Source organism: Ailuropoda melanoleuca, chromosome 10, assembly GCF_002007445.2.
Source record: "Ailuropoda melanoleuca isolate Jingjing chromosome 10, ASM200744v2, whole genome shotgun sequence".
Classification (NCBI taxonomy): Eukaryota; Metazoa; Chordata; class Mammalia; order Carnivora; family Ursidae; genus Ailuropoda; species Ailuropoda melanoleuca.
The window spans coordinates 2,926,234-2,940,233 of NC_048227.1; the positions used below are offsets into that span (position 1 = coordinate 2,926,234).

The 14,000-nt window shown below is 47.9% G+C and overlaps 1 protein-coding gene across 7 annotated transcripts in view; it reads left to right on the forward strand.

Moving 5' to 3' along the window:
• SDK1 (sidekick cell adhesion molecule 1) overlaps positions 1-14,000 on the forward strand; it is an 867,584-nt gene that overhangs the window by 724,384 nt on the left and 129,200 nt on the right. The gene's annotated exons all lie outside the window — the stretch shown is intronic.

Genomic DNA, 14,000 nt, shown 5'->3' on the forward strand with positions numbered 1-14,000 from the left:
GGGTTTGAAGGATGGGTTTGAAGACTGGAGATGATGGGCTGTTGGGGGCAGGATGTGGAAAGGTAAGAGAGACAGGATGTTAGGCTGGGGTCTGAATGGACCATAGAATGAGTGATAAGAGGGCTTCATAGTTGAGTTCTGACTCCAACTAGGTACCCAAATTGGACAGCATCGTTGATTTATTTCTTTTGAATTCCATGTAACAATAAGCTCCAAATGTCAAATAAGATGATTTTTGGTACAACTCGTCTACCCCATGAGTGAGTGCACCTGCAATGTGTAGAGAGCATGTTTGTTCCCTAGACTGTTCCAGGCAGTACACAAAAAGGAGGAATTTCCATCTTGGGACAAAGGAACACACATCACAGCTGAGGACCCGCAGGGAGGCCCGAGGGCTGGAGCCAGTGTGGGGAAGAGTGGGAGGCACTGGGCTCGAGGAGCCCCAGGCGCAGATCACACAGCGTCCCGGACATGGGGTTTCCTGGGACTGGGGAGCGCCACACAAGCCACGGTACCCTCTTCCAACAAGAGCAGGAGATAAAAAGCTGAAGAGACAAACTGTGGAAGTAGAATATTCTTGTCTCTGGTAAAATCCCAGTGACTTTTGTCACTATGCTTGTATTCTGTTGTAAGACAATTCGCTCTCGGAAATTGGCCGTAAATTAGGGAACCACGTTCACAAACATCCTCAAAACTTTGATTAAGCAACAATTTCTGAAAACAGATGCAGAAATCTAAAAGTGTAAACCAGCTGGTTGGGGCTCATCGATAGAGGAGGCTGGAACAACTATTTCCTTAGGAAAAAATCAACAGAACATCCACAGAGGTCCCCAGTGAATGAAAACCAAAACGATAAAAGCAAACTTTAGAACACATAGAGGAAAACACAGGAGAAAATTCACTTTGTCTCATGAAAACCAATTCTAGCATCTCAGGTCCATCAGAAATAGCTGGGCAGGGAATACAGAAGCGTGTGGTGCCGTCTTCCGTGTCACGGGTCCCGGCACAGCTGAGCCCCATGAATACCAAGGACGCGGGTCTGCAAGCTTCAGACCCGCGTGTGAGGCTCAGCTGGGCTGCAATGACGTAGGAAGGCCAATATCTTGGGGGCTCCCCAAACAGGGGCTTTCCTTGCTGCCTCGGGGGCCAGCCGGGAGCACGCTACTTCTGTGTGGATTCTGTTTACCAGGATTCAGTCGTGAGCCTCCAGGCACACGCGAGCGAGTCTGGGAAGCAGCTTAGTTTTCCCGAGAAGTGGAAGCCACGTGGTGGGTACAGAACCACTTCTCCGCCATAGTGTGTCTGCTCTCCGCCGCTGTCCCATAACCACAGCTTTATGTTCGTAACATAGCAAACTGTAAACATACCCAAGAGGAAAGACAGTAATACAACGAACTCCCCCGGACCCATGACCTAGATTCGTCTGTTCTGCTACCTGATTCCATCTAGCTCCCCTTTTATTGTTGCTGAGGTGCGTTTGGTCTTTTTTTTTTTTTTAATGCTTTTATGCCATAAAATGCAGCTGTGAAAAATGTGGTCAAGACTACGTTCATTGACGTGTTGACATAGGAAGATGTTCACACACATATTATTTAATGCAAACAAGCAGATCAAATGTAGTATCTGTATTATATGAAGTCATTTATGCAAAGTGATGTGGTCGTATTTGTGTGGAATGATGACGTTAGCAGCTAATCTGGTTAGGTAGTCTAACTTCTTTATATATATGTAGATACACATATACATGATTTTATATATATATATACACACACACACATCTGTACATTATTTCCCCCCAGTGTCATTGAGAAATAATCGGCACACATACATCACTGTCTAAGGTGTATGGCATGATAGTTTGATTTGACTGCAGTGTTTTAAAGCACATCTCAGACTGCACGTCATTTCACCACGACATTTTCAGGGTGTGTCTCTGTCTCTATGTGCGTACAACAATATGGATGAATTTCACAGACATAACATTGAGCAGACAAAGCCAGACTCGTGTTTTCAGTCAATACTGATTCCACTTATATAAAGTTCCAATATAAGATAAAGTAATGTTTGATGTTGGGGTCCCGTCTCCCCCTGGGGTCTTGGGGTTCCCCAGTGGGGGAGAGGCAGCTGGGGCCTCCGGCATGCTGGGAATGTTGCTTCCCGGTCTGGATGGGGGTGACGTCCGTGTACTTATCCTGTGCATGGACCTGTGCATAGAGTGCTTGTCTGTATTGCCTTCGGTAAAAACTTTACATTAAAATATGGATACTTTCAAGATTATAATGCCACTATCACACCTGATAAGATTAATTAAAAATTCCTTAATATCAGGGGGCACCTGGGTGGCTCAGTCGGTTAAGTGTCTGCCTTCGGCTCAGGTCATGATCTCAAGGACCTGGGATCTAGCCCCAGATCAGCTCCCTGCTCACTGGGGAGACTGCTTCTCCCTCTCCATCTGCCACTCTCCTTGCTCATGCTCTCTTGCTCTCTCTCTGTCAAATAAATTAATTAATTAATTAATTAAAAAATTCCTTAATATCATCTAATAATCAGTCCACATTCATATTTCCCCAAATTTTCCAAGAATATCTTCTTACTCTGGTTTTGATGAAAACAAGATCCACATAAACTTGACACTATGCATTTGATTGTCATGATTCATAAATCGTTTAAAGAAATTTCTTAACAGCTATATCAGTGGTTAATTGGCATATAATAAACTTGTATTTCTAGAGTGTACAATTGGATAAGTTTTTACCTAGATGCACATAGTCCTGTGGAACCCTCACCAGGATCAAATCGACGAGCAAACCCATCACCCCTAGAAGTTTCCATGTGTCCTTTGTGACCCCCAACCCGGCCCAGGCCCGGCAACCATGTATCTGCCTTCTGTCTTTGTAGGTTTGGACCCTTCATCTAGAGCGCCCCCCCACTTTGTTCCCATGCCAGTGCCCTGTGGACCAATCCCAGCCAGCTACCCCCTGGCTATCCCGCGTCGGAGGGGCACCCTTTACCTCCTTGGCTGTCACTTGCCCCTCGGCCCATGTGTCCTGAACACTGGGAGTTCACTCCAAAACCTTGGGGGACACATCCCAATGGCCTCAGTGCATGCCTGAAACCGGGGTAGCACTGACCGTGTGTGTGCAGTGTCTTTCCCCAGACATACAGAGCTAGACGGAGTTTATACACTTGCACAGTAAGAGATGAATAACAGTAACCGATAACAAAATAGAACAGTTATAACAGCACGCCGTTGTAAAAGTATGTGACTATGGTCTCTCTCCCAAAACATCTCACTGTCCGGTACCCACCCTTCTGCTTCTTGTGATGATGTGAGATGATGAAACACCCGGGAGACCAGATGAAGGAGGGGAATGATGTAGGCCTGTGACTTGTTGTCAGGAAGAGGGTCCCCTGCCTCTGGACCAGGGGGTGAATGAGGGTGGATCCCTGGAACACAGGGCCACAGAACACGGATAAGGGCTGACTGTGGACTGTGGACTGTGTCCACTTTGGTGCGGTTCCCAGCCAGCGCCCATGTGCCCCACACTGCAGCGTGCCAGGACACATGGTGGCCACTCATCCCGCTCTCAGGGATGCCGAGATCCCTGCAGCTACGCGTTCCCCCATCAGCCTTGCAGTTAGTGGTCTCAGCCATCGATGATCTTCCCGGAGTTAAGCATTTTCTTAAGGTTTTCAAAATGGCCGTTTCCTATCATCTGAAAAGAAGCATGTCCCCTCATCCCTCAGGCAGGTCAGTCACCCCGAACACAGGAAGGCAAGATAAATGCCAAGTCCTTTTCCTGAATTCCCAGTCTCAGAGTAAGGGACTGCTCCCCATTTACTCCCAGTATTAAAGAGACCGACCTTCCTTCCTTCCTTCTCTCCTTCCCTCCACTCTCCTTCCTTCCTTCTCTCCTTCCTTCCTCCTCCCTCCCTCCCTCCCTCCTTCTCTCTGCCTTATCCCTGCTATCTCTTTTCCTGAGTTATCAATATGAAAGAATAGTTTTTAGAAATAAATTCAGTGCTTTTAAATCACCTACAGTCATTATTCTTTGTGAACATAACCTTGGCCCATCTCAGCCAGTGGGCAGCCCTCCGTGTTCTGGACTTTCTGACATGGAGATACCAATCTTTGATGATTTTGTACACAGCAGGATGCCCCGGGGTCATCCTGTGCCTTCCTGCCCAGCAGCTCAAGCTCGGAGCGAGTCATTCCCATCTGGTTTCATTTAGTGTCAGATGGTGTTTAAAGACCAGAGTCTGGGCACTGCAGTCAGGGAAGGGGTGCTTACTGCCTCTGAGTGGTCATTCTAGACCTTTCCAGGGGACAGAGAAAGGAAGCATCATGAGTTCATGCTGGTATTTCCAGTCAAATTTAGGATTACTTTAACTTTGAATTTACAGTTAAATACCTTTTTTGTAAAATTGTGTTTTTAGAAATATTAACATCATTGCTTAAGTTCTTTCTTCCACTCTTGTACAAAGAGTTTCACAATGATAATTTCAAGGGTACTCCTTACAATAGACTGCTGAATGCACTGCAAGTGTTTGTCCTTGGTACGGATGTACAGTCAAAATACTGAGTTCTAAATTATTTTCTCTGTGTGGTTGGATCACCAACTTCATACAAAACTAGGCCCTTTTCGTTTCAGGGCTGGGTTTTGTTTTGTTCTTTTGCTTCCTTTTTTTAATGACTGCTTTCTTGAAAAGTCATTTTACTTTAAAAAATTGTTAAAATATTTGAAATTCATTTTCCAACGTGTAACTCATTCTCATGAGCTCAAAGTCAAAACCATAGAAAAGATCTATTCAGAGACGTTCACGTTCCTCTTTCCCGCTTTACCCCATGGCCTCTGTCCCCCAAAAGCCCCATATTAGGTTTTCGGTTTACCCTTTCTTGTTTTTTGCAACATAAGCAAATACACACATTTGTGTTTCCCGCTTCTCACTCACAACACAGCACCCGGCTCTCTTCACCACATCCCAAGACCCTGTGTGTCCTGTGAGCAGACCTGCAGCATCCCTTCCTGAAGACGCAGTCCTCCCCATGCCCGCATGCCAGAGTCCTCTGCACCGCCCCCCCGTGGTGCACACCCCTTTTCTTTCTGCCGTCATAAATGACCAGACCCTTAGTGGCTCAGACAGCACTTGCGCATTGGCTCACACTTCTGTAGGTCACAAGGCCAACACGCATTTCCTGGACTAAACTCAGGGTGTTGGAGCCTCTAAGGAGAATCGCTGTCCTGGCACATTCACGTGTTGTCAGATTCACTGCCTCGTGGTCCTAGAACTGAGTGGGCTGTCACCATCCCCAGGGTCCATGGCCACCATGTTCCTTGGCCCAAGGCCCCGCTTCCTGCACTCCCTGAGCCAGGAGTGACGGGTCCAGTCCCTCTCGGGCTTCATTCCTCCTCCTCCTTCCCTCTCCCGTTTGTGACCACCCTCCTGCCTCCCGCTGACACTGGTAAGGACTCAGGTGAATAGACTGGACCCACCCAGATAATCCAGGATAATCTCCCTATTTCAGAGCTCTTAACCCTAATTGCATCTACTAAGGTAACATGCTCACAGGTCCCAGGAATTAGGGTGTGGAGTTCCCGGGGTGGGGGCTTATTCTCCCCAAAGATTTTCTTCTGCCTTTTGCATAATCATCTTGAATCTTTGGGATGGATTCCTGGGAGTGGGATCACTAGATGGGACAGTGAATGTCTATGTAAATTCTCTAGACATTACCAAATCCTTCTGCTGTAGGTGGTAACACATTGCACGCCCATCAGCAATATACACGAATTTGTGCCATGCCAAAAAAAAAAAAAGTACAAGTCTAATTTATCAATCATTTCTTGCATGCTTTTGGGTTGTCAGTCACAGAAAGGTTTTCCCCACCCTCGGATTATAAAGGAATTCACCTAACTTTCCACTATCATTGTTAGAGTCACTTTTTTGCGTTTAGCTCCCCAACCATTTGGAATTTGTTCTTATATGTGGAGTGAGGTATGAATGCGTTTTTGTAATTTTGCAAACAGCTATGTGATTATCCCAAAGCCATTTAATAAAAAGTCCCATTTTTTTTCCTCCTCCTGATTTGTAATATTAAATTCCCATATGCACTTGGGTTTATTTCTGAACTTTTTATTCTGTTCTATTAGGCTGGTACTCATGCACTAATGCCACATTGTTTAATTATAGAGTCTTTAAAATGTGTTTTCATATCTGGTAAGGTCTTCCTGACCCTCATCACTACACACCCCTGCACCCTCCCCCCCCCCCTTGTCGTGTTTAGGACTTTTNCTTTTCTGTCTACTCTTGTTGATGTCTTAGTACGGGGGGTCCTCTATCCAGGACCATGACACGTGTACGCCTTTCCATTTGTTTAAATCTACATCCGTCAGCTGTTTTCTTCTTGGCGAAAGCACTGAGTTATCTATTCCCACCCCCACTCTGCTCTGAAAAATGCAGGAAAAGTCAGGGGCCACCAGCGTGCCTCGAGAACTGTGGTAAAAGGAGTCTGGGCTTTGCCTCAGGCAGACCTGTGCCCTCTATTCCTAGCCCCCTCTTTCCCTGCTCTGTGATCCTGGACATATTTCTTAAGCCTTAATCTCCTCATCTGTGAAATGGGGTCAACAGTACTATTTGCAAGATCGCCATGAAGATTAAATACTGTGTGTAATTTTAATTACATTTTCTGACATTCTGCTCGCATATAGGATTACAATTGATTTTTGAATATTTTTCTTCTTTGAATGACTGGCACTAAGCCGCCACTCAGCCTTGTGGGCCAGAAACTCTCGAGAATCCTCCTCTTACTTTATTAATTCTACCCTAGTTTTCTACAAGGAAGTCCTATCACCCGTTAATAGTGACAGCTTTGTGTCTTCGTTTGAAATCCTGTTTCTCTTTTTTTTGTTTCTTTTAATTTATTTATTCTGTAATCTTGATGGGAGGGCGAGGTGCTCCCCTAGGCTATCGAACTAGAGCAGTGATAGAACAGTGGTGGTTTTATTACTAACTTTCAAGAAATTCTGTTAAGGCTTTATCATCATTTATGACATTTACAACACTTATGGTATTTTTTTGTTTGTTTTTATAGCTAGCCTATGTCGGGTTAAGACATTTCTTTTCTAATCCTAGTTTGCTAGGAGTTTTTGGTTTGTGGGGGTTTTTTAGGATTTAAAAAAATCATTGATGTTTATTTTTATCACAATATTACTTTGCATTGTTGAGTCATTCATGGTTTTTCTTCCGTCATCTGTTGGTAAGATGATGTATGTTGATAGTCTAATGTTCAACCACTGCAGTGTTCCTGGGATAAACACAGCTTGATCATGATGGCTCTTTTGTTTGGTTTAGTTTGGAGCTGAGATTTTTGTATTCGTGTTTGTAAGTGAACTTGACCTTTTCTGGCTGTTGGTTTGGCTTTTAAGATCAATAGTTTATTTTCTCACCAGTTTTCATAAGCAAAGATGTGATTGCCCTCCAGGCAGGGTGAGAGGCAGGGCTGCTGACACAGAACTTGGACACAGACCAGAGCCTCAAGGGTGAGGGGATCTTCCCAAAGTGCTCTGCGTTTCCCAATCCTGGCTGAGCCTTAGCGAGTGGGGCGGAGCTGGGGCATCGCCCTGTGGGTGAAAACTTCCAGGTGGCACTGTGGATAAAGAGCTGCAGTCCCTGTTGTGCTGGTCCCTCAGGGACTCCAGGTGCCGGGTCTCCAAGCGGGACGCGGTGATCCAGCCTCTCCATGTCTTGTCCCGTGGGTTTAAAGGCTCCAGTTCCCCAGGGGAACGTGGTCTTGGCAGCCTCTTTGCCTTTCCCCAGGGGTCTTGCTCCCCCAGGTCTGCCTGATAGCGTCCTGTGTGGTGAAGGTCCTGGGTGCGGTACCCACAGCCAGCAACACAGACTCCCCGGGTGTGCACCCCAGGCTTCTGGGCTCACCACTGGCTCAGCTTGTAGCCATCGGTTAAAGGTTCTAGCTGGAGTTTGAGATTTCCCTGAAGTTCATGTTTGCCTTTCACCTTGAAAGTATTTCAAAACTACAGAAAAGTCATGAGATTACTACAAAGAGCTCCCTTCACTCAGAGACCCCATGTAAGTTTGGTCAGTTGGCCCATTGTGTCCTCGGTGGGAAAAGGATCCAGCCCATGATGACGTGCTGCCCCTGGTTATCACATCTCTCCAGGGTCCTTCAACCTGGCTTAGTTCCCCAGCCAGTCCTCGATTTCATGACCTAACGATCTTGAGGGTTACAGGCCATTCATTTCCTAGAAGACCCCTCAATTTGGATTTGTAAATTTCTTTCTATTAGAGCCAGGTCATCCATTTTTGGTCAGAATGTCACAGAAGTGATGTTGGGTTATTCCCAGTGCATCCTGTTGGGTAGAATAAGACATCGACAGGTCCCATGATTGGTGGAGTTAATCTAGCTCACGTGATTAAAATGGCGTCTGCCAGGTTTCTCAGTGGTAGGACTGCTTTCCTCCCCTTCACGGTTAGTAAGTATTCTGTGGGGAGGTACTTTGAGATTCTGTGAAAATCTCATTCTCCTTCCCACTCACATCCACTAGTTTTGTCCTCAAGAAACTGTAATTTCTTGCCTGGATTAATTAGCACAATGAGGGCACCAAGTAGCCACCTTTCTAATTCAATCTTTTCTTCTGCATTTATTGATTGGACTTTCCCTGTAGGAGACAGTTTTTCTCCTCCCATTTATTTATTCATTTGTTTGTTGGTATCAGTGTAGACTCATGGATTCCTACTTCACTTAACAGATTCTAATCCACTTCCGTTGGTGCTCTAGCTCTCCTGCGTTTGTCCAGTGGGAGGCCCTTGCACCTGCTTTTCGTGTTCTCCTCGCGTGCCTCCATAACTCTAAGCACACCCTTGCCTTCTGGCACAACAAGGTATTCCAGGCTCCTCTTCTTCATTCTTCTCTTTTCAGCCATTCCTCCAAGGAACCTTGGGTCCTTTCAGTGGAGAGTGGTATTTAGAAACCAAGATCTGGGCATTAGAAGTGCTCACTGCCACTGGATGTCCAGGCCTCCTCCAGTGTGTGGAGCTAGGAAATACAAACCGTCAGGCGCACACATGTCTCCACCTAGGTCTATTTCTGTATCTGTCTACTTAACGCTGAAAATCACTAATTCACATCACACCTCCAAATACAGTTTAGTACCACCTGTTTATTCAAGCTGCTCCTTTCCATGTTTACACTAGCCTTTCTTTGGCTCCCTCTAACCTTGGTTATTTATTTATTTGCCAAAACCCCCTGTATGTGGTCAGTCCTCCCACCTGAGTGGGCTGCCACCTGCTTGGATACCTTTGCACAGGTCCTGACCCCACCTCCCCCTACCAGCTGCCCTTAAAATTGTAACATGCAAATGTAAGTTATCAAAATCTTGAGTTAATCATTATGTCTTAATTCTGAGGCGCAGTCATAATTGTTCTTATGTCCACATTTCAAGTCCACTGTATTTCTCTCTATGCCCATAGGCTGTGGTTATTATGAGCATCTCCTCCCACAGGGAGTGCTCAGTTAGATTCTGCAGTAGGTTTGGCCACAGCTTCACTTCCCACTTTCGTCAGCCTCGAGATACATCCCTTGCTTCCCAGTGCTCGGTCAGGCATCTAAGAAGACATCTGTCGTACCCAACCCAGCACTGCTCTGGCTTTGGGGCGAGAGGCTAACCTTGAAGGTTATCTTGTCTGCCTTATTGCTCCAACTAGAAGTCCCTTACAAATATTCTCTCCAAGGTATTTTAAAATTAACTCAGCAAGTCTAAAAATTCTGGTAGTGGTGCAGATAGTTGATACTTTAAAACCCAAAGAGAATTTTTCCCCTCGAAGCTCATTATCTGGATGATTTGTGTTTAAAGTTCCTAGAGAGTAAACATTCATCTGTAAGCAGAAGCTCTGTTCCAAGCCCCGAAGGTAAGGATTATAGACTTTTCCTGGGCTCCTTAGGACAGAGTAATGGTCAAGAAGAAGACAGAAGACAAGCCATGGGCATTTCGCCGCGTGGTGTGCTGGGAGCCCCCAGCGGGTTCTGTCACAGAGCCGGTGCATGCTTCTCCAGTGTCTGCTTGGCCACGTGAAAGAGGTGCCCTTTTCCTCAAACCTCTGGATTGACTCCATCAACAGACCGCTACCCTGGTTTACGTTGTCCTGATCCATTCAGTTTGGGTTGAACAGGCTGGACCGCTTTTCAATCATATGTTAAGTTATCCCAAGGAAATTTCATGATGATGTGGCAACTATTAGCATGAATATCCATTTTTTTCTTTTGGCCAAACCAATCCTGCTTTTTTTTTTTTTTTTTTTTTTTTTTTTTTGCGCAACCTGTTCCTGCTAACCTCAAAGGCCTATGGTGAAGGGCATGTCTTTACAAATTAATGAAGGGGCGTCTCTTTAAATATCTTGGCCAACACTCTGCTGCAGTTTTCTACAAACTCCTGGCGGAATATACTCCAGTTCACCCATGTCACCTGCCAACGCTTACACGGCCTCATCCAGGGGAAGAGCAGGTCTGCAGCCCCCCTTCTCACTCTGACTGCCAGGACTCTGGCCATGAGATCTTTCCGGAAACCCCATCCTGCCCCTCTCCTGTGCCGCCTTCTGGGCATTCGCCACCTTCCATGGATCACCGTTCAACTCATCCCCCAGGAAAGGCCGCAGACAAGTTCCCTGAGGATACCTGGTGCCCAGATGAAACAGTCAGTGACATGAGGACAAACAGCACAGGCGTTGGGGTCAGAGAGATGGGACCTTGAACCCAGCTCCACCACATCCCAGCTGGACAGCCACAGGCAAGCCACTCAGCTCAGGTGCTTTGGCTGGGACGCAGCGATATTAATACCTGCTCTGAGGGGCTGCTGGAGAATTAGAACACTTTGTCATATCTGCTTATCTAAGATGTGCATGCCTCTGCTTTCTCTAGGCATGAGGCACTTCACAAATGAAATCCCCTCTAGTACCTGCCACCCCTCCAGGCCTCAGGGGCTATGTCCCCGGCCTCCGTGTGTACTGTCTGCCCATGTCAAGTTCCCCCCATGAAGCCTCTCTTCAGCTCACCAGCTACTTCCCCGAGAACATCTTGGTGGGTGCCATGGTCAAGACAGGCTCCAACTTTCCTAAACTCAGAGCAGCATGGCCCTTGAGACTGTCACCGGGACAGGTGAAACCTCTGGAGCGTTCCTCACCTAATTCTCTTTGGATGGATGCAAGCTGAACCCAGACTTTCTATGCCACGAGACTCTAGTGTTCCCTTGCCCAGCCTCTTGCCCTGTGCCTGGCCGCGGGCCAAAGTTCAGAGAGCAGTAAGAGGCTGGAGCACCAGGTCTGGTGAGGAGTCGGCCATCCAACGACTCATCACACTGAAAGCAGAGAGTAATTTCTGAGTGAGCCTGGGGTGCCAGCAGAACACGGGAAGGAGGGACTGCCCTGGTTCAGGGGGTGGTGGAGGCCCAGGAGGAGATGGCATCTGCCCCCCATCTCCAGGAGCCATGACATTGATCAGGGCAGGCAACAGCCCAGCGGCCTTCCAGGTGTTAGGATTTGGGTCCTACCAAACACTTCGTGGCAGGATACTGGTATTTTCTTCCCTTTGATCCTCTTCTCAATCACATCATCTTTGCAGAAAAGTTTCCTTTAAATTCTGGCTGCTTTGAAAGCTCACCAGGAGGATCATATCACTCAGCATCATCTCCTGTGAATCATGGAAGGAAAGACCCTCATCCTTGGAGGAGTGCATTGCCAGGCCCTGTAGTGAGCCGATGCACAGATGTGGGTTAAAGTTTTAGAAAGCAGCTTTTATAGGTATTTCTGGCTCAGTAATGCTTTATTTAATTAGTAACCTTTGACTGTAGAGTGAGCAAAACCTCTCTTCCCGCATTTTTATGGTGCACGTAGAAGGGGAGAATGCAAATGTTTTATGTTTTCATTTGCCACTCCTGTTCGCCTTCTCGGTCCCTCCGTAAACCCCTGCCGTCTGCAGCCATTCGCTGTGCTCTAATAGCCAAAATAACATCTAGTCTTCTCTAAAGCTGCTTCGAGCAGGTTTCCTGTAATGAAGATGCTGGCGGTACAGATAAAACTGTTTCCATTCCGAAAATGGGAAGGGGAAAAAAAGCCCACTTAGTGCTTGTCTGTGCATAATAGTACCATTTTCTTAAAAGGACCTGTTTTAGAGAGCGTTATGGGCTAATAAAGTAAAGCACCAGTCTGCGGACTGCCGTCGGTAACTACAGAGCAGTGGGGATGGAGCCGGGGCAGGGGGGGCGTCACAGAAGCCCCAGGTGGCCCCCATGTCCACAGCGGTGGCATTCAGAGAGGAACATTCCTGGAAGAAATGGAAGTTTCGAGCAACGTTCCCTGTATCTCAGGGCACCTCCTGCCGAGGGACTGGATCGCGGGCTGATGAATGGACGGCCAGGCTTTGTTTTCTTTCCCATGTGCTGGGTGCTCACGTGTGAGCGTGACTTACCGGGCGTCCCCTTAGCTGCTCAAGCCACAGCGTCTCTCAGTGAATTTCTCCCAGCGGTGAGCTGCTGGGAAAGCATCCAGGGGGACACGTGCATCTCCTTTCTCTCCTCCCAAGTAGAAGCCTATACAGCCTGGCTGTTTCCCTTCATGCCCAGGTTCCCTGGGGCTTTAAACCAAGTGTGCTGCCAGAGAATTCTAGAACTGTGGCTCCTCTCTGCTCCCTTCAGCTGGATTTGCCTCTGTTCTGCACCTTCATCTACTCCCCGTGGCCGAGCTCTAGCTGTGTTCATCCTTGCCAACCTGGAGCCTCAGGGAAAAGCAGCCATGCCTCTGATGAACAGGGAGACACGTCCCAGCCTTATGGGGGAGCAAACGGCTGTAGGCCTTGGAAGAGGCTGGAGTTGTGAAGACCTTGTGTTTGAAAGTAGGAGGAGTGCGCACTCAGTTCCCCTAAACTGTTGCTCGAAACTGTCCACTTGCCTGTATGCTATTTTCGGTGACTTCTTCTCCTCTAAGAGTCCATCAGAGTATTAAAGAGCAAATTTGGAAATGTGGAGGCTAAGAGATCTAAGGTCTCTTGAAGTGAGATACTCAACTCCTGAAGCTTTGCCCTTGACCTTTGCAGAATGGGCAGCACTGGCAAGGGCCCCTGGAGTCTATTCAGACCGAGGCAAGGCTGGAAAGGAACAGGCCAACCGGTAAAGCACAGCGCCAAAAAGCAGGACCCTAGGCCCGTTTGTGAGGAGCCGGCCTCCAGACCGCTGGGTGTGGGAGGGTCTGTGGGCGCCCCAGCTGGCAGAGGGTGAAGACCACACGCACTGGGGCGTGTTGTGGAAAGAACAGTGCATTGAAAGCTCTGGCGTGGAACTCACACGTATTGAGCATTAATAAATGGAAGCTTATAATAAAAATAATAAAGTCAAGGCAAGCATGTGAGGAAAGGCTGCGTTCCTGGGGAGGCCTGTGGGGAGGATGCAGGGCCACACCCAGAAACACCTGGAAAGTCAGGCAGGCCCAGGCCCAGGCCAGCTCGGGGCAGGAGGTGCTCTGTGGTCAGAGAGCCGAGGAGGGCTGAGTCCCCGGTGAGGGGAGGGTGTGCAGATTGGGAAGAGGCCCAAGCTCCAGGGGTTGGAAGCCAGCCGGGCTCCAGCGCCCGGAGGAGTGTCAGCGGAGAGTCAAGCTGCCAATACTTAGAACTCACTCACGTGGAACCCAAATCCCACAGCTTGAAAAATGTCAAGTTCAGCTCACCCTGGCCTCCTTTTCCCCAGTATAAATTAGGCCATGAATGGCAGGGGGCATCCCCAGTGGCACCCTGGACTCTGAGGCTTCACCTGGCCTGGAGGGCGCAGGCCAGTCATCCCCACCCCATACCCGCCGCTGCCAGCACGGCCCTGGCAGCACTGCCTGGGCCCCCGGCTCAGTGAAGTCCCACCTGCTCAGGAAGCAGACGAGCCAGGAGGGCCAAGAGCCTCTCATTCTGCTCCGCTTTGTCCGAGAAATGCTCTTCTCCCTTGGTTACAGAG